This window comes from Ursus americanus, chromosome 29 (genome assembly GCF_024610735.1).
Source record: "Ursus americanus isolate L20-20 chromosome 29, mUrsAme1.1.p, whole genome shotgun sequence".
Classification (NCBI taxonomy): domain Eukaryota; kingdom Metazoa; phylum Chordata; class Mammalia; order Carnivora; family Ursidae; genus Ursus; species Ursus americanus.
Genome location: NC_142155.1, coordinates 6100934 through 6127496, shown reverse-complemented (window position 1 = coordinate 6127496; position 26563 = coordinate 6100934). Strand labels below are relative to the sequence as shown.

At 35.2% G+C, this 26563-nt stretch overlaps 1 long non-coding RNA gene and 1 pseudogene across 4 annotated transcripts in view; one reads left to right on the top strand and one right to left on the bottom strand.

The window, feature by feature from the left end:
* LOC123796523 (uncharacterized) overlaps nucleotides 1-26563 on the bottom strand; it is a 580540-nt gene that overhangs the window by 189735 nt on the left and 364242 nt on the right. The gene's annotated exons all lie outside the window — the stretch shown is intronic.
* LOC148107493 (small ribosomal subunit protein uS10 pseudogene) overlaps nucleotides 1-26563 on the top strand; it is a 54563-nt pseudogene that overhangs the window by 20874 nt on the left and 7126 nt on the right.

Here is a 26563-nt window from a genome sequence, read left to right as displayed (position 1 = left end):
TTAAGTTCTGATACCTATTATATCATTTTGATTCTGCTCCACATTATAACTATTTTTAAAATCCAGAGCAATAACTGTCATATTAGAAGGCCTTGTTAACAATGTAGGTCCCTGAGACCACTGTAAGAAGTACTGTGTCTTAGTCTCAAAGGACAAACCAGGCACCAACGTTCATTAATTCAACATATACTTATTGAGCATTTGTTATATGCCAGACACTATTCCAGGCTTTTGGGGATACAGCAGTGAACAAAACAGACTAAGATCATACTCTCGTGAAGTTTACCTTCTAAAAGTGGAAGGTATACAATAAACAACCCAAGAACAAATAACTTAATAGAGAATATGTCAATAATAAGTCATATAAAGAGAATTAAACCAGGGTAGAGGGACTGAGGGGGTCAAAGGGAATGCTTCTTGATAAGGAAACATGGGAGGAGAGCTACAAAGGATATGAGGGAATGAGCCACACAGACATCCAGGGCAAGAATAGTACAAACAGAAAACAGAGAAAGTCCATAGACCCTGAGATGAGACACGATTGACCTTTTCACAGTGGGAGTGAGTTAAGAAAGATTTTACGTCAGGTACAGTTTTTATATCACAATAAGGACTTCAGATTTTAATCTAAGTGAATAAGAAGCAGATGGAAAATTTTACCTGACATGGATTTTGAAAAATTCCCTCCTTTGCAGGCATGGTGACAAGGACACCACTGGAAACTACTGCAATAATCCAGGCAAATGTTAATGGTGACACGGACTAAGGGAGATTTCAGATACATATATAGAAGGTAGAGCAGAAAAGATTTTCAAGAATGCAAGAAAAAAAGGGGAGTAAAGATTACACCAAGGTTTCTGGTAAAGGCATCTGGTAAATATAAGTTGTCATGTGGTGACACTGAGAGACAATAGGAAGAGCTAATGTGTATTTTAGAGGAGGAAGGGGATGCAATCAGAAGTATTATTTTTCAATTTAAGTTTGAGTTTGAGTTTTAAATGTTCACACAGAAATGACAAATAGGCACTTCACGAACCTGACTGATATTCAAGGAAGGGGTCAAGATTAGAAATAAATACACTGGAGTCATCAGCATATTATTGGTGTTAAAAGCACTGTAACATTAAGAGTTCAGGAAGATAAGAAAGTAGTCAAGGAGGTAAAAGACAAACAAGGAGAGTGTATGTCCTGGAATCCAAGTGAAGAAAGAGTTTCAAGTAGGGAGTTGTGACTGACAGTCATATGCTGCTGGCAGGTAATCTAGGAGAAGTCCTGAGAAAGGATTACCATTTTTGGTAACTTGGAGGTCACGGATAAACTCAACAAGAGCAGTTTCAATGGAATGGTTGAGATGACATTCTGAGTAGAGTAAGTTCAAAAGAAAACAGGAGGGGAAAAAGTAGAGGCAACAAGTATGGACAACTCTGCGGAGTGGTTTCAATTTAAATGAATCTGAGAAATGAGATAAGCACAGGGGTTAAGACATGAGATCAAAGAGGATATATGAATTTTTAAGTGACAGTATGGTTTGTAAATATTTCACTGGGAATGATCTGGAAGGGTAGGGGAAATTAAAGAGGAGAGGAGAAAAGAGATAGCAGTAGGAGCAATGTAGGTTGGAGCAGATGGGCACCAGTGCACAGAGAAGGGATGAGCCTTAGATGGAACATAGCTCATTCATATTGAAAAGACTGAAGGCAAAGTCTGGGAGCAAAAATGTATGTAAATGCATGTTTTAGTGGTAGGAGGTAAAATTTCTTTTCTTTCCTGATTTTGTTTTCTCAGTAAAATAAAGCTATTAACTGAGAGTGGGGAGGTGGAAGTGGGTTGGAGATTTGATGAAAGAGGAGAAGGTATAAACTAATTCTCTACAAAAGCGGAAAAGTGAATTGATTGGGGAAGGATTGCTGGGCAGCACTAAGAACCTCTTTATAGTTAATCATGAATTTTATGATTTTTTCCCAGACATGTTGAGTTCGTTTGCGTGAAGACAGAGAGCATGCCAGGTGGAGACAGAGGCAGAGATTGTAGTAATTCACCTACAAGCCAAAGAATGCCAGACTGCCAGCCCTCACAAGAAGCTGAGAGAGAGGCATGTAATGGATTCTCCCTCAAAGTCCTCAGAAGAACCAACTCTGCTGACACCTTGATTTTGGACTTCCAAGCTTTCAGAATTGGGAGAAAATTAATTTCTGTTCTTTTAGGCCACCCAGCTCGTGATACTTGGCTATGCCAGCCTTGTGAAATACAGGTGGTAACAACAAGCGTGAGTGAACACCTCATAAATTTGGGTTGGATTTTTCTCTGACCATATGAATTCTAACTTGCAGGCATAAAATTTTGTCCATCAAGCGCTTATCCTAAATGCAGCCTGAATATGCCCCAATCATCTTAAGAGAATTGTTATTTGTAAATTCAATTTTTAAATATGTGCTTCCTCTTTGGGATCCTTTTATGATGATGTATTATAAAGCATCATTCCCATCCCTGAAGTATCTCACTGCAAACACTTTTTAATTCTTCTTATTCCCACTCTTTGCTTCCTGTCTTTAAATGTGTTCTCTATACTTGACCAAGCATTTCCTTACATGACTTTTAAAAAACTAGAATGATTCAATTAATAAAAAAATATGAGCATGCATTTGCACAAGAGCAATAAACATATGTATGCACTACCAGTGCAATTTATATGTTATTAAAATAAAGTTACAGAGGCTAATAATCTAATAGAGATGAAAAATTTGTATTAACAACACATAATTCAAAGCGATACTCTAAAATCCAGAGTGCAAATTCTAATTAGCATCCTGTAATTCTGCTACAAAATCATTGGCTTATAAAATTCAGATATCAGCTTCATCTTGCTAACAATTCATGCAATAAATTCTCAGAAGCAAGATGTATAAATTGAGGCTGATATATCCTCCTTTTTTTCTAGCATATATGTATAAGACAAAATTAATATATGTGAAAGTCTCACTTAGCTGATCATTTTCATGTTGCAAATATTCATCAAAGAGATATGAATATGGCCTTGAATCTAAAAACTTGACTTTGATGATTGTGTTCCATACTTACTAATCATCAAATTTAAATGAAGGTAAATCATTATTCAACACAAAGAAAAGAACCCGACTTCTGATATGATCTAATGACTGTATTACAGTAAATATTATTTTTAGTTTATAAATACTAAGATCTCTTTTCTGCAAGACTTATAGACCTAATTATTTTCTTAGAAGTTAATACTATTTCATAATAGTATTTTTTAAAAAGTTTTCGAGTTAGTCAATGAGCTGCAACTTAATCATCTGGTTTTACCAAAGGATGAGAAAATTATTTTTAATTTTAATTATAGCTAAGCATATTATAACAAAAATAACAAAATCTCTCTACATGAAGTGAAAATTTAACAACTTAATGTGATAATTGGTATTTATAACTATCCTTATCCAGCTTCTATTAAATAGGACTTCATGAGAACAGGTGGTGGGTGAAAAAGAGAAAGAATTAATTTTAAAGATTTATCATTTCATTGAAGAGTAGACTTTGAGCAACCCAAACTAATGACCAGTTAAAATTACTCCTCTAGTTGTATTCAGCAAACGGGTGCAACTGAAATCTAAATTCACAACTTCCTTTGATCAAGTTCTTCCTGAATGATTTGTCTTAAATACTTTGCTCTGTATATAATTAACAAAAAGGACATTCTTCTGAAGATTTGTTAACACAGTCTATATTATAATCCCGCAAAATATACAGCAGAAGTTTAGATAGGAGCACTTTGCATTAACGCCATGAGTTATTGGAAGAGAGAGAATCTTCTCTTCAGGGGACAGTTTGAGACGGTGCATGTTCTATTCAACTGAAGAGTGAAATTCTAAAAGGTTCTAGATAACTTTTGAAGATTTTTTTCAACCTCATAATAATCGCCAATAATTTTTACCTATAGTCATGTATAAAAGAGAATGTTTATATCATTTAACACTGTAGCTACATTGAAACTAAAATTTGAGCACTTAGGGAGGAAGTATACCAACTTTTCAAAAAATGCAATATATCAAACCACATACCTAGGCAAATAACACTTTCCAAGTATTTGATTCCTCACCCTTTTATTCCCCAGCTTTATTGAGGTATACTTGGCAAACAAAAAATTGCATATAATTAATGTATACAATTTGGTGGGTTTGAGCATAGATATGTGCTTATATTACCATCACCATAATAAAAGTAATAAACATATCCATCAACTCGAAGTTTCCTTGTGTCATTTTGTTTTCTTTTGGTAAGAACAATTACTATGATATCTATCCTTTTAAAATTTTAAGTGTACAATACCTTACTGTTAACCATGGGTACTTTATTATCCGGCAGATCTCTGGACCTACCCATCTTGTGTAACTGTAACTTTATACCCATTGAACAATTCCCCAATACCACTCCCCCATCCCCTAGTAATTATCACTGTATTGTTTACTTCTATATGTCTGACCATTGTAGATGCCTCCCTTAAGGGGAATCATGCAGTATTTGCCCTTCTGTGACTGATTTATTTGCTTAGCATAATGTCTTCCAGGGCCATCAATGTAATTGCAAATGGTAGGATTTCCTTCTTTTTAAAGGCTGAATAAATTCCAGTATATGTATATACCACATTTTCTTTATTCATGCATCTTGTCGATTGACATTTGAGTTGTTTTTGTATCTTGGCTATTGTGAATAGTCCTGTAAGGAACATGGAGTGCAGATACCTCTCTAAGATCCTGATTTTAATTATTTTGGAGATTAACCCAGAGGTGGAGATCATATGGTACCTCTATTTTTAATTTTTTGATGAACTGCCATACTGCTTTCCATAGTGGCTGCTACATTTTACACTTGGAGCCCTGCTCAAGGGTTCGTTTCTCCACAACATCATCAATTATTTTTATTTTGCTCTTTGAAAATAACCATCCTAACAGATGTGTGGTGATATCTCACTGTGGCCTTGATCTGCATTTTCCTGACATTTAATAATGAGAATCATTTCATATACAGGTTGGCCATTTGTACATCTTCTTTGGAGAAGTGCCTATCCAAGTCCTCTTCCCATTTTCTGTTTTTTACTTTTTTAAAAAAAGATTTTATTTATTTAGTTGCGAGAGAGAGAGAGAGCGAGCGAGAGCACAAGCAGGGGAAGGGGCAGAGGGAGAGAGAAGCAGACTCCCGACTGAGCAGGAAGCCCGATACGGGGCTCAATCCCAGGACCCTAGGATCATGATCATCTGTTTGTTCTCTATAGTTAAGAGTCTGTTTCTTGGTTTGTCTTTTTCTCCTTTGTTTATTTGTTTTGCTTCTTAAATTCCACATATGAGTGAAATCGTATGGTATTTGTGTTTCTCTGACTTATTTTGCTTTGTTTTATATTCTCTAGATCCATCCCTGTTGTTGCAAATGGCAAGATTTCATTCTCTTTTATGGCTGAGTAATATTCCATTATACATATATATGTGTGTGTGTGTATACATATATACACACACCGCATGCCTTCTGCCCATTTTAAAGTGGATTATTTGGGGGGGTTGGTGTTTAGTTGTGTAAGTTCTTTATGTATTTTGGAGACTAACTCTTTATTGGATATGTCACTTGCAAATATCTTCTCCCATTGCATAGACTGTCTTTTAATTCTGTTTTATGTTTTCTTTGTGGTGCAGAAGTTTTTATTTTGATGTAGTCCCAGTAATTTATTTTTGCTTTTGTTTTCCTGGCCTCGGGAAATATATCTAGAAAAATGTTGGTATGGCCAATGTCAGAGAAATTACTGCCTGGGCTGTCTTCTAGGACTTTTATGGTTTGAGGTCAAATATTTATGTCCTTAAAGCATTTTGAGTTTATTTATGTGTATGGTGTAAGAAAGTGGTCCAGTTTCATTCTTTTGCATGTTGCTGTCCAGTTTTTCTAACACCATTTATTGAAGACACTGTCTTTTTCCCATTGCGTATGCTTGCTTCCTTTGTTAAAGATTATCCCTATGTTTTCTTCTAGGAGTTTTATGTTTTCATGTCTCATGTTTAAGTCTTTAATCCATTTAAAGTTCATTTTCCTTTGACACTTGACCAGATTCTTCAACTGGGACATCAAATAGATTTCCTCCTTTTGCCAGGTCAACCAAATTGCCATTTGTCAAAACACTGTAGAGTAGATAAACAGAAATCTAATCTTTTCTTCATTCCTTATTTGCTATATTAATTAGTAAATATGTTCTTGCTATATTAACTACTACATACAGTATTAGAAGATAAATAATAAGAGATCAAGTTATTTGTTTGATAAATAGTAAATAAGGCCTTTGTCTTCAGGGTAGCATTGGGTCACTTCCATGAAAGAAGCCCATTAAGTTTTCAAATTATCAAGTCTCCATACCCAGTTTCCACAGCGACAAAAATATATTTTCTACTCTTGTTGGTTTCCAAACCAATTTAAAAACATAGCAAGTATACACAACACCAAAATACTCCACAATTTTGTTACAATGTAACCAATCTTCAGTTAACAAGGATATCAACTATTCTACATTTAGATTTTCTTGTCTTTATTTCCATTAACTGAGAAATTATATTTATTATTCAATTAATCTTTGTATAAAAATTATGTTAAAAGTTGGTTACAGAAATGTCATATGGAAATAAACAGCAATTCTAAATTTCATAAAGTCTACGTGTAATACATCTTGGAAACTGGTTAGTGAGCTCACCATGCTCTACTGAACCATATCATCAATTGAAATCTGGTAGGATGCAGGTTTAGAATTTGAGCTGGAAAGTTTTTATATTGAGCCAATGGGATATGTTTATGTAAAGATTTTTCTCACTCCAGTTATTGAATTTTCATATTCTACACACAATTTTGCACTTACATTTTAGAAAAGAAAACATGCTTTTAAATCTAAGAAATTTAGTTGTAGTTACCATTATCTCACAACTCAGATATTAGTTTTTATTGTCTGGGAGAGGGGGGTTTATTTGGTGGGGTGTAGGGCTTGAGAAAACTGCATTTGAAAGCTCTAGCATTTACATTATTTATGAGAGGAGCTAAAAATAGAACTGGCCATCTAAAATCTGTAACTGAATATGTCATATCTAATGCTTCAAAAAGTTGTTCTCTTTGTACTGGATGATTGTAAAGAGACCAAAATGAAGAAAGCCTGAATGAGTGCCTCAGGAAAAGCATAGAAATAATGAGGATAATATGGAGGGTTGAAGGCAGTAATAGGTCACTAGACTTAGATAAATGATCATCTCCATCAACCCACAATTATAGTATCAAAATGGGAGTGAGTTCTGTAAGGTAGAATCCTTTTACTCCTAGTTCCAATAACTCTGTTTTCTTTGCCCAAAGGAAACTAAACAATGTTATAATAACAAAGTTGATAAACTAAATTACAACTGAACAACATACAGCAGAAGACTTTGGAAAATGTGGCCCACAAAAAAAGTTTTACGGGAAGAGAAAATCTGTAGGCTTTTGAAAAAATCATTGGCATTACCAGAGACAGAATGCATTTAAGACAATAACCACACAAACACTTCTTGTCTTTTCAGTAAAAATGATGCCTTGAGTGACACATAGTCAGGGTTATTTAAAAAGACTGCTCACACACAGCATTCCTTCTGGCCAAAAACCATGGAAATCCCATCTGTTTTGCATGTTTTCATCTCTGGGACCAAATTCTGGACTGTTGACTCTAACTTGTTAGAATTTTGGTTTTTTATCTCTTAAACACTCTCCTGTTGACTTTCTTCATCTTAACTTTCCTGTACAATTTTAGCTATAGTTTCTTCGTTTTTCACTTCACTGGCTGTTGTGGGTGAGAACTTTCCAATTCAACTCTCAGGCCTGAGAAATCCCAGCTTTAGTGGATCTGGCCCCAAGCCACTGACAAGGAGAAAGGACAAATGAAAAATTTTAAAACAGTACTTTTGAGAGAAGGCAACATGAGAGACGTGCAATTGGAAAGAAGAGAACTCGTTAAGGGACCTCCACACTGTTTTCCAGAGCGGCTGTACCAACTTGCATTCCCACCAACAATGTAGGAGGGATCCCCTTTCTCCAAATCCTCTCCAACAATTGTTGTTTCTTGCCTTGTCAATTTTTGCCATTCTAACTGGCGTAAGGTGGTATCTTAGTGTGGTTTTGATTTGAATTTCCCTGATGGCTAATGATTTTGAACATTTTTTCATGTGTCTGTTAGCCATTTGTATGTCTTCATTGGAAAAGTGTCTGTTCATATCTTCTGCCCATCTTATGATTTGTTTATTTGTTTCTCGTGTATTGAGTTTGAGAAGTTCTTTGTAGATCTTGGATACCAGTCTTTTATCTGTAGTATCATTTGCAAATATATTCTCCCATTCCGTGGGCTGCCTCTTAGTTTTTTTGACTGTTTCCTTGGCTGTGCAGAAGCTTTTTATCTTGATGAAGTCCCACAAGTTCATTTTATCTTTTGTTTCTCTTGCCTTTGAAGATGTGTCATGAAAAAAGTTGCTGTGGCCGATGTAGAGGTTGCTGCCTATGCTCTCCTCTAGGATTTTGATGGATTCCTGTCTCACATCGAGGTCTTTCATCCATTTAGAGTTTATCTTTGTACATGGTGTGAGAGAGTGGTCAAGTTTCATTCTTTTGCATGTAGCTGTCCAATTTTCCCAGCACCATTTATTGAAGAGTCTGTCTTTTTTCCACTGGATGTTTTTTCCAGCTTTGTCAAAGATTAGTTGCCCAAAGAGCCGAGGGTCCATTTCTGGGTTCTCTATTCTGTTCCATTGGTCTATATGTCTGTTTTTGTGCCAGTACCATGCTGTCTTTGTGATCACAGCTTTGTAATACAGCTTGAAATCTGGCATTGTGATGCCCCCAGCTTTGTTTTTCCTTTTCAACAATTCCTTGGCGATTCGGGGCCTTTTCTGGTACCATACAAATTTAAGGGCTATTTGTTCCAGTTCTTTGAAAAATGTCGTTGGTATTTTGATTGGGATAGCATTGAAAGTGTAGATTGCTCTGGGTAGCATGGACATTTTAACTATGTTAATTCTTCCAATCCATGAGCATGGAATATTTTTCCATCTTTTTGTGTCTTCTTCAATGTCTTTCAAGAGTGATTTGTAGTTTCTAGAATATAGATCCTTTACGTCTCTGGTTAAGTTAATTCCAAGGTAATGTTAAAAATTGAGCTACCCTATGATCCAGCAATTCCACTACTGGGTATTTACCCCAAAGATACAGACGTAGTGAAGAAAAGGGCCATATGCACCCCAATGTTCATAGCAGCATTGTCCACAATAGCTAAATCGTGGAAGGAGCCGAGATGCCCTTCAACAGATGACTGGATTAAGAAGTTGTGGTCCATATATACAATGGAATATTACTCAGCTATCAGAAAGAACGAGTTCTCAACATTTGCTGCAACATGGACGGCACTGGAGGAGATAATGCTAAGTGAAATAAGTCAAGCAGAGAAAGACAATTATCATATGGTTTCTCTCATCTATGGAACATAAGAACTAGGAAGATTGGTAGGAGAAGAAAGAGATAAAGAAAGGGGGGTATTCAAAAGGGGGAATGAAGCATGAGAGACTATGCACTCTGAGAAACAAACTGAGGGCTTCGGAGGGGAGGGGGGTGAGGAAATGGGATAGGCTGGTGATGGGTGGTAGGGAGGGCACGTATCGCATGGTGCACTGGGCGTTATACGCAACTAATGATCATCGAACTTTACATCAAAAACCAGGGACGTACTGTATGGTGACTAACATAATATAATAAAAAAATATTTAAAAAAAAAGGAAAGAAGAGAACTCGGCAAGGGATTTCATATTTACCTAGCCAGCTTCCAATAGGAACCATTTATTTTATCATCCAAACTGGGACACTGTTGAGAATAAAAAGAAGCACTAACTAAACAGGATGCCAGATAGAACGTATAAACAGAAACTTCTAGGACAAACTGGGAGTGAATGGTTACCTTAGCTCTAAATGAATATAAGACCACAGCAATGATTCCAGAAAGAAAAATGAAGACAGGAAAAAGACTGCAGAGAGTAACCCACTGTCATTGTGAAGGAAGCCAGACATGGCTTCAACTATAATTTGGTAGAATCTTAGACATTAAAACATCCTTGGAGGTTTGGTCTTCAAAAACTTGCAAAGAGGAATCATACTCAAAGATCAGGGCTTGAGTTAAGAAAAATGTAATTAGGGGCGCCTGGGTGGCACAGCGGTTAAGCGTCTGCCTTCGGCTCAGGGCGTGATCCCACTGTTCTGGGATCGAGCCCCACATCAGGCTTCTCCGCTATGAGCCTGCTTCTTCCTCTCCCACTCCCCCTGCTTGTGTTCCCTCTTTCGCTGGCTGTCTCTATCTCTGTCAAATAAATAAATAAAATCTTTGAAAAAAAAAAAAAAGAAAAATGTAATTAATTCCAAGAATGTAATCCAAGTCACTTGAAACACAGAGATCTATGATATCTGAATTCAACCATAGATTATACATTATAAAAATACATTTTTATAACAGGATAACAATATCCCACATAAACCCATTATATTTCATATAATAAAACATAAATGGAAATTTGATTTTAGAAGTTATGAGAGGCATTATTGAAAGTGGAAGACTTGTGATATTTCAAAATTTCTCCTTCACTGGTTTTAAATTACTGATGGGCTGTGTCTACTGGCAAGACAGACAAATCATAATGTTTCCTGCAAGCCAGATGTTGAAGTAATATAGAAAAATGGATATGTCGGTAATAATTTCTAAAGCTGCAATAATGAGAGGAACTGTGTTTTTGTGATTGAAGCTTCCTGCCATTGTTGCTGATTCTATAATATCAGTAGACTGTTTTTCACTTTTCTGTTGACATTCAACTAAATCTTAAACTCGATTATAACAGTCCTTAAAGAAAAGGCATTTCAAATTCTATCAAAATGGTTTTGTTTTTAAGTTTTTCTTCTAAAATAAAGATCACATTTGGTGAAACTTAATTTTTATCAAGATAAATCACATGATATTATTGCATTATAAAAGATACACGGGAAGTAGAGCTTCCTCGTATTCCATGTCTCCATAAATGCAATTTTAATCTTAAGTTCCTAAATGCCAGGTGTTTTTGACAACAAGTGAAGCTGTCAAATGTCATAGTTGACCACTTATAAGGTTTGTTGCTGGAGATCCAAATTTAGGACACATTAGCATATTGATATTACTTAAAAGAAGTGCGGATGGACAAGATTCGACCAGAGAGTATATATATAGAATGAACAGTAGCTCAAAAAACTAAACACCAAGGAACTAAGCAACAAAGAACTTAAACACAACCCTGAGATCATGGTCTGAGCTGAAATCAAGAGTCAGACAGTTAATTGACTGAGGCACCCAGATGCCCCTTCATTTTTTTAAAAAAATTTGCTCCTATGACTGGATAATTTCCAATGTCCTATCATCCAGTTTGCTGGTTCTTTCTTCTGGCTGAGTCTACTTTTTAAATCTCTAGGATTTCTGTGTTTGTTTGCTTGTTTGGTGGTTGAGATTTCCTCGCCGAACTTCTTGTTTTTGTTCATGCATCACTTTCCTACTTTGATTTAGTTGTCTGTGTTTTGTTTTAGTTTGCTAGACTTCCTTAAGAGGATTACTCTGAATTCTTTGATGGTTTATAGATCTCCATTTCCTTAGGGTTATCTACTGGAGCTTTATTAGTTTCCTTTAGTGGTGATTTTTTTTTCTTTTATAAACCTTGAGTCCTTATGTTGGGATCTGTGAGTTTCAGTGATCTAGCTCCTCTTCTAGACTTTATAGTTCACTTTTTTAGAGAGAATTCATCAGTCAGCTCAGTTTGGGTTTTTTGGATGTGTCTGTTGGTGATGTCCATGGGAAGGTGGGCCTGCTATTATGGTCTATTTTAGGGTGAGACCAACTGTTCAAGCCACGAGGACAGGGATGGTGGGGTGTGACACTGGCTGAGAAAAGGTGGGTAGGACTACTGGCTTGGTTTTCTACCCAAGTGAAGCTCTAGGAAAGGTTTTGCATTTGCCTAGATTATCTGATCAGTAATGACCACCATTACTAGATGGTCAGAACTAGATAAGATATTCAGTAGGAGATGAAGTCATGGATTAGCTTCCCTGCCCTAGCAGGGCAGTAGAATGGGGCCTAGGACCTACACAGCTCATTGTGTGGGGACCCAAATCAGTCCAGAGTGTGCATTCAATTCGCTAGTCATGTGAGGCCTCCAGTTTTGCTCGGCAGTTGGGGGATGCCATGGGCTCTCTGATCAAGTGTCACGATACGTAGGGCTGTGCTGTTTCTCATATGTTCTGGTTAGGTTCCCTGGTCAGACAGGCTGAAGGCTGTACTCAGTGATGAGCAAGGCTATGAATTAGATTCCCTGCCTGCAGGCAATGGGAAAAGCAGTTCTAATGCTGGTAAAGCTCTTTGTTTATTGTCTTAAGCCAACCCACACCCCAAGTTCCATGACTAAACAGGACCACTGCCTTTCCTCTGCAACCTATCAGCTCAGCCTGACAGTTTCTTTGCTCAAATACTGTTAGGCTGCACTGCTTTCAGGAGTTGCCACCAGCCTTTCTGTTCAGATGGAGCCAGAAGATACTCTTCACAGCAGGTGGAGCTGTGATTCAGTTCCTTGCCTGGGATGGACAAATAGGGCTCTAGGTTCAGCACAACTCCTTATTTGAGGATCTAAAACAGGCAGATCTACACTCTTCCCAGTTTCCTGGTCAGAGTATTCCCCTGACTTGGTTCTGCAGATGAACAAAGCTGCTGGTTGGGAATACTATTTGGGCACTGCAGGTATGAACTTCGTCTGCCAAGATCTTCGTGTTCATAGTTGCAAGCCCCTCCCCGCTTCTCCACCACAGGTATATTTCCAGTGGTTGAGTCCCATAGACTCCTAATATGTCTTTAAACTGAATTTCTATGATGTCATTCTTGCTTGATTTTTAAGAATTTTTTAAAATTATGAAGGAATTCATAATTGTTGTAGATTTTAATAAATACAGAATCAGGTAATAAAAAAATTAAGACTTCCATTTTACCCCAATGCCATTTTCCTGGGAAGTTTGGTATGAAATTATGTTTGGAATGAAACCATTCAAACTATCTTCTATGCTTATCAAAGCACATATAAATTTTGTTGGTTTATTTTTATTTTTGTTCTTATATCAGTGCAATCACACTAATCATTGGCTCTACACTTTTTTTTGTCAATTAACATGTGATTTTCCAAGCCAATATTTATAAATTTAAAATTATTTTTAATGATCCTATAGTTTATGTCTTCCATGTTTTATCTAACCATTGTTCCTTTAATGCCAAATTACATTATTAATTAAAACAATGCTGCAGAAAATATTCTCAAATTTATATCATTGCATACAGGTCCTCCTCTAACATTTGTTGGACTGAGGAAAGAGTACAAATGGAGGGTCACATACCATCTATTTAAATACTTAAACTAGGTGAGCCAGGGTGGCTCAGTTGGTTAAGCGTCTGCCTTCAGCTGGGGTCATGGTCTCACGGTCCTGAGATCAAGGTCTTGAGATCAAGCCCCTCATCAGGCTTCCTGCTCAGCGGGGAGCCTGCTTCTCCCTCTCCCTCTGCCTGCCACTCTCCCCGCTTGTGCTCTCTCTCTCTTTCTCTCTGTCAAACAAATAAGTAAAATCTTTTTAAAAAATACTGAAACTTATTAATCAAGCTAACAAGCTTTTAAATAACTTACATTCTATCTTCTTACTTTAACAAATATACACTCAGAATAACTGGAAAACCAGCTTGAAATTTCCAATTCTCAGATGTCTTGGTCTCTGGCCATTTACCCTTACCTTCCCCACTTCTCATTCCACACTTGGAACAGTCCTATATCACAGTGGCCTTGTATTCTTACATGCAGACACTCTAGTCCTAACTTCCATTCCATCTGCACTCTTCTTACAGACTCTCCTCCTGCAAATAGCCTCCAGTTGGCCCCCTCCTTGGGTGGGGTGCTGAGAGAAAACAACTGGGGAAAAAAGCACATTCAGAACCTGGAAAATTATTTGGGTAATTTCACAGAGAATTCAGAATCCTGAGTATATGAAATGTGACCCTGCATGGAGGCAGGAGATCTCAGGTTCCAGGATGACATGACTTCTTGACTCCAACTTTCCAGCCCATAAGGAAACATAGTCATACTGAGAGCTCTGAAGAACAGGGCCAAGAGCAGAGCCTGCTGTCACCCATATCTAAGGAGAGTACTTATTGCATAGTGGTGCATTCATTTCTGTAATATGGATCCCTAAAAGTGGAGCTGAGGGTTAAAAGATATGATCATTTTTTATTTGGAAAAAAATCCTATCTGATGCACCAAGCATTGCTAGCTATTTATATTCAACTGACAATGTCTAAGAGTTTTTTCCTTTCAATCTTACAAAAAATATGATAAATTTCTTTCTAATATTTTGCTGAACTAATGGTTGAAAAACAATACCTCATTGTTTGCATTCATATTTCCCTAAGTAGTGGTGAGGTTTACATTTACATTTATAATATATTCTATCTTTTTTTAAAGATTTTATTTATTTATTTATACATTTATTTATCAGAGAGAGAAAGAGCACAGGCAGGGTGAGCAGCAGCCAGAGGGAGACGCAGGCTCCCCACTGAGCAAGGACCTCAATGCAGGACTTGATCCCAGAATCCTGGGATCATGAATGGCGCTGAAGGCAGACACTTAAGTGACTGAGCCACCCAGGTGTCCCTATAATATATTCTCTTATGAATTGCCTATTCACATTTTTTGTCTCTCTTGGGAGAATTATTATTTTTATTGTTTAGCCAATAATTTTCACTCTTTCATTTTATATTCCATTAACTTCAGCATTCATCTTTACTGATTTTATTCTCCAAATTTGTTTTAGTTGCATTACATTTAATGTGTTTCTAGTTTCTTAAGGTGATCACTGATTTGTTTTCAATTTTGGTCTTTTAATTAAAGCTTTTAAAGTCTAAATTAGCTTAATTTTTTATTAGCTTAATTTGTTTTAGCCTAAATACAAGCATTAGCTATGTCACATTGGTATTCATAAAATTATTCATATTTTCATTAATTTCTATATAATTTGAAATTCAATTTTCAGTCCATTTTTGATCGAGGAATTTAATTTTAAAGGGGTTAATGTTTTCTAACTTGTTCATTCTTTGTACTAACTGAATTATTGTGAGCAGAGACTATAGCTGTGAAAGTCCTACTTTTGGGAGTTTATCATGATGCTTTTTGTGACATAGTACCTGATTTATTTTAGTAAATAATCCATTATCGAAAGATCCAATATAGATTATGGATATGACAAGTGTGTGTTTGTGCACACGATAATGTATATACAGCAGAAAAGTAAGTGTTAAAGACTGTTGTTCCAAAGAAAGGCTACTGAGGCTGTAAATATAAAAATTGGTTTTGTGCCAGATTAGCTTAAAAGAATAGAAAAGGATAAGAACAAATAAGCAGAGATCCAAGCAGTATCTAAGATTTTGGCATGTATATCCAATCAGGAAAGAAACCTATAATCACAACAAGAGGGTTCCAGTATTGGACAGACCCGGCATAGGGATTAAAGATTCTCCCAATGGGAAAATTAGATTTCAGAGATAGGAAACCCCCCTGAAAAAATACAGAGTGTAAGTCAGCACAGCTCAAAGCAGAAAGGCAGACTTGATTTTGAGTTAGTAATTGGAAGCTTCTTGTGCTTTCCCCATTTATATCACAATTATTCCTAGAAAAGGTAGCGGAAATAACATGATCTTTCTCCCATTTCCTTATTTGAAACTATTTTTAACATTTTTATCTTTAAAAAGTATTGTTATGCTTACTTCTATTCCAATACTTTCAGTATGTTCCTTCCCACGTGTGTGTAGCATAAGATTTGGTATTAAACCTGTTTAACAGAACAACTACTAAACTTGAATTGTACTTTTATTTTATGAGACACAAGAAGGACCAGGAAAACTATTCAGTCACCATAAGGAACACTCTTAAATGAAAACACTCAAAAGAATAGACTATAGCAACAAAAAGTTCCAAAGTACATAGCCTTAGGTCCAGACAGACCCAGATTTCAGTACCATTCTGTCCCTTTGAATCTCTAAGTAAAAATCTGTGAATGTTTGGCTAGTGAGAGGGAACCATCTGCTGTGGCACTGATGATGAAAACATCCTTCCTGCCCCTCTGCCATATACTACATCCAGAACTCATTAAAGTATACTCCTGTTGGATGTCTCCTTAGTTCAATATATTAACCTCTACTTACAGCAACGGAGCTTATAAACAGCTTTAAGTAGTTCCATGGTCTTGAATCCGCTCAACATAATGCTGAAGAACCTGGAGCAGAATTTTTTAACCTCAACACTAATTCCATGTAGTCACAGACTGTCCTATACCTGAATGTTCAGCAGCATTCCTGGTTTCTACTCTGGTTTCTAAGTAGCATTTCGCCTCTACTTGGGACACCAAAAATGTCTTCCGACATTTTAAATTGTGCCCTAGATGGTACAAAATCACCCATGGTTGAGACCATTGACATAGTTAATTATGTATAATAACTATTCAGTTTTCCTCCATTACTGGAGAAGAATTAAGATATTATGCTATTGTGAATTGCACATTTTTGAGATATATATATCAGTACCTACAATAAGTCTCAGAGAAGACATGCTCCATTATTATTCCATATATTTTTAATATAGGATGTAGAAACACACTCTAAATTTAAGGAAGTATAATAAATAGCCACATTAAATTAATCTCTTCTAAAATAATCACAGAACACCCAGATAAAATAGTTTAATAAATTAAACTTCACCAAAATCTTTAATTTCATATGTTCATCTACTGAAGTTTATTGAAATTAACTCAAATCTTGGAAGTGGGAAGAAATATTTTGATGTTTCTTTAAATATTTGATGTTTCTTTCAACAACCTAATACTCTTAGATGCCATTATCACCACTGTAGGAAATTGGTACTCCCATCTTCTCACAATTACTATAGATGGAAGTGATAAAGGATCCATTGTGTCTTCACGAAAAGATATTTATCTACATAAGTATGTACCTTGAGGAAATTTAGGAAGAAATTACAGCCATGCCAATCCATTCATGATTCCAGCTTTTTCCCTGTGTTGGACATTGAAATTATTTGGGTGCCAATGTCAATGACAACAAACCAATTGCAGTTCATTTGTGTTGAAAATTCAGCTAAAGCTGGTGGAATTTCGATCATAAGTAGGCAAATTGTGCTATAATTTGGTAACTTAGTAAGTAGTAAATAAATTAATAAAATGATTTTACTGTCTTTAATAAGTAAGACAGAACTTTAAGTACTGGAATTTTCCCAGAAATTCCAAGAAGGGATGCCTTTTATTGGACAATTAAAAATTAAGTTAAGTACATTGGGCAATAGAACTGAGGGACTAAAAGATGCATAATAAATAATTGATGGTTGTGAGGTAGTGGTATCCAATACTGCATACTTGTGATATTATATACAAAACTATTTCTTTTAGGAGATGATTCAATCAAACAATCTTTCAAACAAGAAAAACTCTTCTCTGAATTATTCAAGGGGCTTTTTATAATACATCTTAATCTTTAGATGAAAAGTGTTCTTTTTCTGTACAGGATGTTATTACTTTTAATTCAAAAGCTTCAGTAAATGATCACAGCTTGTCCGTCATCGCTCATAACGTCAATTGCAAGTCTGACATGAGAATGGATCAATAATAAGCCAAAGAAAGGATATGTCAGAAGAAGTCATTGCTAACTTAAGAATTACTTTCTGGATTTATTATAACATGACAATTAATGGGTAGCTTTGACAAGTGTTTTTAATGCTAGCTGTGGATAGCTGAAAAGTAATAGGAAGTTAACTGCATTTGCATTTTTTAGTACTTTATGAAGTACCATATTTTTTAATATAAATTAATCAAAACGAAATTTACTTATGTATTTCTTGATAAGGCATTTCTCTTTCTAAAAATCCAATTTCTTAAGATAATGCAAAGATCTCAGATGCATGATGAAATGACATTTGCTGGATTGCTGATATATCTCAGGAAATAAACTAAAGGTCAAAACTAAGTAATAAAAAAAGTATCAGTATTAAATGTAAGTGAAACAGAAGGAATAAAAGGTTGATGTAGAAGCAATATAAAGTCCTATTGGGCTTTTTCTACCAATAGATAAGGACATGTCTGTGACATTTATTATGCTCCATGGTAGTTCAAAATATATTTACGACTGTCTCAATTGTTGGTATTCAGTAGATATAATGCATATTCTAAATTCAAGAGAGTAGATTGAAAACATGAAGATTACGAGATTAGGAACAGACGGAAACAGAATAAAAGAGAATAAGTTAAAGTCTAGTAAAATAGGATGGTGTAATACTCTACTAAAAACGTTTTATTTTACTGAACAAAAAAACAGAACGTGAGCAGGTTAATAGAGTGATCATGCTGTCTACCACCCCCCAATTAGAATAGAAATGGAATTTCTGAATAAAACTAAGTCATTAAACATTTATAATTCATAAAAAAGAAAGCACTTAAATAAAAATCAGAAATTTCATTTCCAGTTAAGGCAGACAGGGTCATTCAAATTAACCCTACCAATAAAAAATAACAAAAGATAAGCTGTTTTTATTTTTTAAATCGCATCAATAGTATTAAAAGAGCTGAAGAGTTGGGTAAACAATTTGAAGTAAAAGAGCTTTAGATGTTTCTTTAAGTTTTCATTTGAAGAACTTAAAAGTTCAGTAAACTATTAGAACTAATTGGAGCATGTGGCAAGGTCCCTGTATACAAAATAAATATTAAAATCTATTATATCTCTGTATATCAGTAACAAATCAAAAAAACATTTTTAAAGAGATATTTAAAATTTCATCAAAAAATAAAATAAAATTGCATCAAAAATTTAAAGTGCATAAAAGTAAACAACAAATATGTGTACACTTCCACAGGAAAAATTACAAAATTTTACTGAGACACAGCAATTAAAACTTAAACAAATACAGAGATACATTATTGTCCTCACTTTGCTTCTCTGAGACACCCCTCCTTCTTGTGCTCCTTCAGTCCTTCCAACATTTTTCTAATAAACTCTCTAAATAAGTGCTCTACTGAAGTACCTGGAGTGATTTCCATATTCCAGAATGGACACTGACACAATATTCTGCAACTAAAATTAAAATTAATTATAGGTGGATTAATTTCAAAAATGTGAAAGGTAAACTAATAAAGCTTTAAGAATAAAATATAAAATAATTTTTTTATTACCTCAGGGAGGGAAGAATTTTCCAAACAAGACAGAAAGACCATTAAGCATAAAGGGAAAGACTGATAAATTCTACTTCAAATCAGAACTTTTATTTATTAGAAGACACCAAAAAGGAGCTAAACAACGGAGTGAGAAAAGGGATTTGAAACTCATAAGTAAGAAAAAGCTAGCATGAAGAATATATAAAGAACTTCTATCCTTCCATAAATCAATACAAAAAGACCAGGAACACAACAGAAAAATGGGCAAGTCATTTGAATGGCATTTTGCATTTACAAAAAGTAAACCCAAATGATAAATGAACATACGAAAAGATACTCATTGGCAGTTTCTAATCTTCTGAGCATTTCTCCTCCTCCTCCACTTCCTCCCCCTCCTCCACCGCTCCCTTTCTCCTTCTTTTTGCTTTTTTCTCCTGCTTCCTTCTCTTCCCCCTTTCTCCTCATTTTCTCTCTTCTGTCCCTTCTCCAATTCCTTCCTCCTCCTCCCTGTCTCCTCCTCTTTCTCCTTTACCTCTTTCTTCTCTTCCCCTTCTCCTCCTCCAGGTCACCTTCTTTTTCTTTTGCTCTCCTAGACCCTTTAACTCTTCTGTAACCAATCCCCTATTTGAAATCCTGAGAGAAGTTTGTTTTCAAAATTGTTCTCACAAGCTTTGACATGAGTTCTAATCTGTTGGGGCCAATATTAAATTACATAAATTTTTGTTAAAATTACAAATAAAGGGAAATCTCTTTGTTCCCTTAATCCATGTATTTATTCAACAGACATTTACTGAACAATTATGGTAGAGTTGGATCCCTGATAGATTTTATATAAGTTCATAAGGAAAAAAAGACTTGAACTAAAGAGTAAGAAACAGAATTGAACAAATGGTAATGACTTCAATTTTCCAAGTCTTAGTTCTTTTATCAACAATATGAGATAAATACGAAAACTCGAAGGACTGATATGAGGATTTAGTTTATTATAATGCATCATTCTAGAAAACTCTCATTTGTCCTTCCCCTCTCTTATGCTTTCCCGCAAGCTGTTTCATCTGTCTCAGATGCCAGTTCTTTATTCTACTTTATTTGCTACACACCAAATTTCTGTTTATTTTTTAAGGCTCAGCTGAGGAATTATCTATTCAAGTAAGGTTTTTCCAACTTCTCTAGGTAGGTTTAAGTGTTCTTTGGGTTTCTTTAACACTCTTCTTATCTACTACTCTTAGAGGACTCAGTTGCATTTTCAATACCTGTCATGTGCCTATCACAGGAACCGTGCCTTCTTTATCTCTTTATTTCTTACCATGTCTTTCATATTGCCAGGTAGGTTACCAATAAATGTTACTTGACTAAATGAATAGAGTTTTAGCACTACCCACCTAGATTTTTGATAAAATATTAGGCCAAAATTCAATGAGTTTCAGATCCTGGAAGAACTGAGAAATAGTATTAAAAGGACAACTGTGATAATAGTGAAAATGTAAAGATCCCAGAGGTTATCATCAGAATTAGTTTGGCTTTTTTCCAAAGATTTCCCAAGAGGTATAAATGATATCTTCTTTGGAATAAGAAATTGTTTCAAGGGAACTTTTGTATGAATGTTTACTGGGAAGAGATTCTTCATTAATATTAGCATGTAGTAACATATTTTTCATCCATGGATATCAGGGAATGAGACTCAAAGCACTGATAAGCAAGATAAAAATACTGAGTGCTAAAAGCAATTAACCTATACAAAATCTGATTCTTAGTTTACTGTGATTACCTATTGAAACAACATTTAAATTTTAAGAAAAACTAAACATATATTTTGCTTTGGAAAGCAATTTTTAACCCTGGCATTCTTTTTAGTTTTTAGGTAGCAGATAGAAATTGGATAGCTTAAAAAATGTATTTTCTAGGTGACCACTATATCACTGTGTTTGGTTTTGAGGTTTTCTTCATCTATCCTTCTGCTATCATTCTGGACATCTTCTTTATATCATGTTTTCCAAATCAATGATGTTGTACATATATTTTAAACACCATTTTGTTCTCTAATTCAAATACCCATAGGCAATGACAAAACTAGACATTTTGGGTAATTAAGCATATACTTGCATTGCTAGGAAAGGTTGGGAATTGAAAATTACGTAAAGAGTAACTAAAGACTTGTGTTGTATTTTGTTCTAGGTATGGCATGTGAATTTTAAAAAGGAGCTTTCTCAGATCAGATCAAAATGAGGCCTGTGAAAATGCAGTCTAGGGATACAAAGCTTAAACTCTAGAGTCTAACAGACATGGATTAATATTCTATACAAACCCCCTTAATCACTATGTACCCTGTGAAATATACTTAACTTCTGCATCTGCAAGCTGGCAACAGTAATACTTCCCTAATAAGGCTAGGGAATCTAGTATATGTAAAACATGATCACAGGGCTTGAACACAGTGTCAGGGAATAATACTGTTGTTGCTATTATTACTGATTACAGCAAGCCTCATTACAGATGACAAGCCAGGTTCTGACAGGTAAAATGACTTGTTCTAAACCTGAGTCTGCTGTCCCCAGACTCCAATCCAGACTTTATCTGTTAGGAAGTGTTCAGCCACAAAAATGGAACTTCTGACTCAACTCAGATAAAATAAAACATGTTGCTGCATCATAATTAAGTTGAGAGGAAGAACTGCCTTCAGGCTTGATTAATTAAGATGCTCAACTTTGTCATCAAGAACTCAGGTTCTACTGAGATGATCATTTCATTTTTTTCTTTCCTTCTATTAACATGACATATCGTAATGACTGATTTGCATATATTACACCACCCCACTTGGTATAAATCCCACTTGATCATGGTGAATGATCCTTTTAATGTCCTCCTGAATTTGGCTGGCTGGTATTTGATTGAAAATTTTTGCAACTATATCCATCAGGGATATTGGCCTGTAGCTTTTTGTTTTTGTTTTTCTGGTAATGTCCTTTCTGACATCACGGTGATGCTGATTCATAAAATGTTTCTTCCTCTTCAATTTTTGAAAGGGTTTGAGAGGGACTGGCATTAATTCTTCCTTAAATGTTTATTAAAATTCATCATGTGGTTCTGGGATTTTCTTCATTTCTTCATTCTGACTCAATCTCCTTACTATTAATTGGTCTATTCAGACTTTCTATTTCTTCCTGATTCAGTACATTGTATGTTTCTTAAAATGCATTTGACAGAATTCACTATATATTCATGATGAAAACTCTTAGCAAATTAGGTATAGAATGGATGTACCTCAACATAATAAAGGCCATTTATGATAAATCCACAGTTAACATCATACCAAAGGTAAAAGGTTGAAATCTTTTCCTCTAAGAAAAGAACAAGACAAGGGTGTTCATTCTTACCACTCCTATTCCACATAGTACTGGAAGTCCATACCAGAGCAATCAGACAAGAAAAAGAAATAAAAGGTATCAGAATTGGAAAGAAAGAAGTAAAAATGTCTCTATTTGCAGATGACATTATTTTGCATATAGAAAACCCAAAACACTTAACCAAAACAAAAAACAAAAACAAGAACAAAAACTGTTAGATCTAATCAACAAATTCAGTAGAGTAGCAGGATACAAAATTAACAACAAAAATCAGTAGCATTTTTATGTACTAACAATGAATTATTGAAAAAGAAATAAAAGAATCCCATTTACAACAGCATCAAAAACAATAAACACTTAAGAATAAACTTAACAAAGAGGGTGAAAGATCTCTACTTGGAAAACCAGAAAACTATGAAAGAAATTGAAGACACAAAAAATGGAAAAGTATCCTGTGTTTATAGATTAGAAGAATTAATATTGTTAAAATGTTAGTACTACCAAAAGCTATCTAAAAATTCAATGAATCCCTTTTTAACAGAAATAGGGAAAAAAAATCCTAAAATTTATATGGAACCACAAAATGCCCTAAATAGCCAAAGCAAACATGAAAGAAAAAAAGTGGGAAGTATTACACTTTCTGATTTCAAGCTATACTACAAAGCTTTAGTTCTTAAAACAGTACGGTATTGGCACGAAAACAACAGATACATCAATGGAGCGGAACTGAGAGCCCAGAAATAAACCCACGCATATAGTGCCAACTAATATTTGACAAGGGAGCCAAGACTACTTAATGGAGAAAAGTCAATCTCTTCAATAAATGATATTGGAAAAAATGGATATTCACATGTAAAAGAATGAAACTAAACACCTATCTTCCACCACTTATAACACTTAACTCAAAATAGATTAAAGACGTAAATGCCCAAACTAAGTGTTCATCAACAGATGAACAAATAAAGATGTGGTATACATACACAATGGTATATTCAACAACTATGAAAAAGAATGAAATTTTGCCATTTGAGACAACATGGGTGGACCTAGAGGATATTATGCCAAGTGAAATAAGACAAATAACACATGATCTCACGAATATGTAGAATAAAAAAAAATGAACATACAAGATAAAACAGAAACAGGCTCACAGCCACAGGAAATGAACATCTGTTATCAGAGTGGAGGTATTACGCTAAGTGAAATAAGTAAAACAGAGAGAAGCAAATACTGGTATGATCTCACTTATATGTGGAATCTGTCAGAGAGAGACAAATACTGATATGATCTCACTTATATGTGGGATCTAAAGGAAAATAAAACCAGAAACCAAACTAATAAAAAAGAGAGAGAGAGAGAGAGAGAGAGAGATCAGATTTGTGGTTACCAGGGGTGGTAGGCAGTGGTGGAGGGGTAATTGGAGGAATGTGGTCAAAAGGTACAAATGTTCAGTTATAACATAAGTATTAGGCATGTAGTGTAAAACATGATGACTATAGCTAACACTGCTATGTAATATACAGGAAAGTTGTAAGAGAATAAATCTTAAGAGTTCTCAACGCATGAACTTTTTTCTTTTTTTGTTTTTTCTATTGTATCTATATGTTAACTAAACATATTGCAGTAATTATTTCACAATACATGTAACTTAAATCATTTATGCTGTACACCTTAAACTTATGCGGTGATGGGTGTCAATTATATCCCAGTAAAACTGGGAGAAAAGAAAGAACTCATGTTCTTCCCATCTCTCTACCATACATGAGATCAATTCCATCCTATGGTTGGTTGTCTTCATGGTTTTAGAATGGCTTCTGGAAACAACAGGGCAAAACGATCTTTGCTCAAGTAGGGAGAGTGACAGAGAAAGATCAATTTATTGATTCCAGGAACCCAAGCAATCCTCTTCCTTTGTGTCACTCTCTGCTTTTCTTTCCTCTCCTCTTCTCCTTTTCTTTAATCTTCTGCCATCTATTCTCTCCATCCTTCCTTTTTCCCTCCCTCCTTCCCTGTTTCCTTCCTTCCTTCTTTCCTTCCTCTTTTTTTTTCTTTTTCCTCTTTCTCATTCTTTTTTCGATAACTATTTATTGGGTATTTATCATAGGCCTGTCACTGTCCTAAGTCGTAGGAATACATTAATGCACACAACTGGCAAAAACATTACCCCCATACAGCTTACATTCTAGTGGAACCAAGTTGCTCCCACAACTAAACAAACCACTGGCCAGAAGAACGAAATGACAATGGTTAGAAACTAACCAGTTAAAGTGGAACAGATATGGAATCTACCACATTGGCTCAATATATTTCAAAATACAACCTTAGGATCTCTTGTAGACATCAAATCTTCAAGCACCTCATAGTCTATGGAAGGGAAAAATCATGCCCTTTTTCGAAATAACTGCCTTATTTTCTGCTTCTCAGAAAAAATAAATAAATTAGTTCAATGGTGTGTACTACACAGTCATTACCAGACATATTTGTTTGTTTTATGTGACAATATGTTGTTAATAAAATTTAAGCTCATTTGCTTTCTTTGGTTGTCATTTTAAAATCCCAGACCTTGCATTTATCTTGGTTTATTATGTAAAAATAATTTAATGTTTTAATCACAGACTACATGATATACTATAATGGTAATCTTTAAATGCCCATTTCATTAAAATTTTATGTTGCACACAAGACCTATAAGTTCCTGCTGCTACAGCAAATCACTTCATAACTTTATCTAATAACAATGTCTGGTGGTGATTTTCAATTAAATTGAGTCACTCATAATGCATCAGAGTAAATGGATCTGAGCCAAATGTTATTGATGCCACTTATGATGTGGTTGCACAATCATGCCAAAGTAGTTTTGCCTCAGTTCCCACCAAATCCTGATTCTCACCAGAGTAAAGCAACATATGAATAGCCCAGAACTAAACAGTAAGTTGTTTCTTCTTTTTTAAGGATAGAGTATTTCATTTATTTTCAATCCTTTACTGAGGTAATTAACATTCTGAGTTTGCTATCCTTTTAATGTTTTGGATTTTTTTAAATTTAGTTTCATTTATACCCACTAGAACTTAATCAAAATAAAATTGTCCAGGGGCTGCCTGGGTAGCGCAGTCGTTAAGCATCTGCCTTCGGCTCAGGGTGTGATCCCGGCGTTCCGGGATCGAGTCCCACATCGGGCTCCTCCGCTATGAGGCTGCTGCTTCTTCTCCCACTCCCCCTGCTTGTGTTCCCTCTCTCTCTGGCTATCTCTGTCAAATAAATAAATAAAATCTTTAAAAAATAAAAAAAATAAAAAAAATAAATTGTCCAGAGCAGCAATCACCTTTCTTAAGGATATTATGTAGAAAGAGAGAAAATTATTATCTTTAAAATAAGTGCACAGGGAGAGGTGGGATTTGCACAGGATGGTTTCCATGAGCTTTTCCAATTCTCACTTCCCCATAAGCTGCAGGATTTCAACATAACTGGGTATTGTAGGTGGTGGAACCATCTGACCTAAACTTTATCTAACAAAAAAAAACCATATTATTATGTAAAAGTTCTTAAAAGAAGTATAACTACAATTAACAGAGTCAAAATTCAGTCCTAGGAAAGCAATTAGTCTCTATTCCAGAGACAGCGAAGTAATTCAAAAAAGAAAATTAAGAGATAACGCTTGTAGCCAATAATAGGAGAGGGGTTTTAGCATTTATTTATTTATTTATTTATTTATTTATTTATTTATTTATTTTTAAGATTTTATTTATTTGACAGAGATAGAGACAGCCAGCGAGAGAGGGAACACAAGCAGGGGGAGTGGGAGAGGAAGAAGCAGGCTCATAGCGGAGGAGCCTGATGTGGGGCTCGATCCCAGAACGCCGGGATCACGCCCTGAGCCGAAG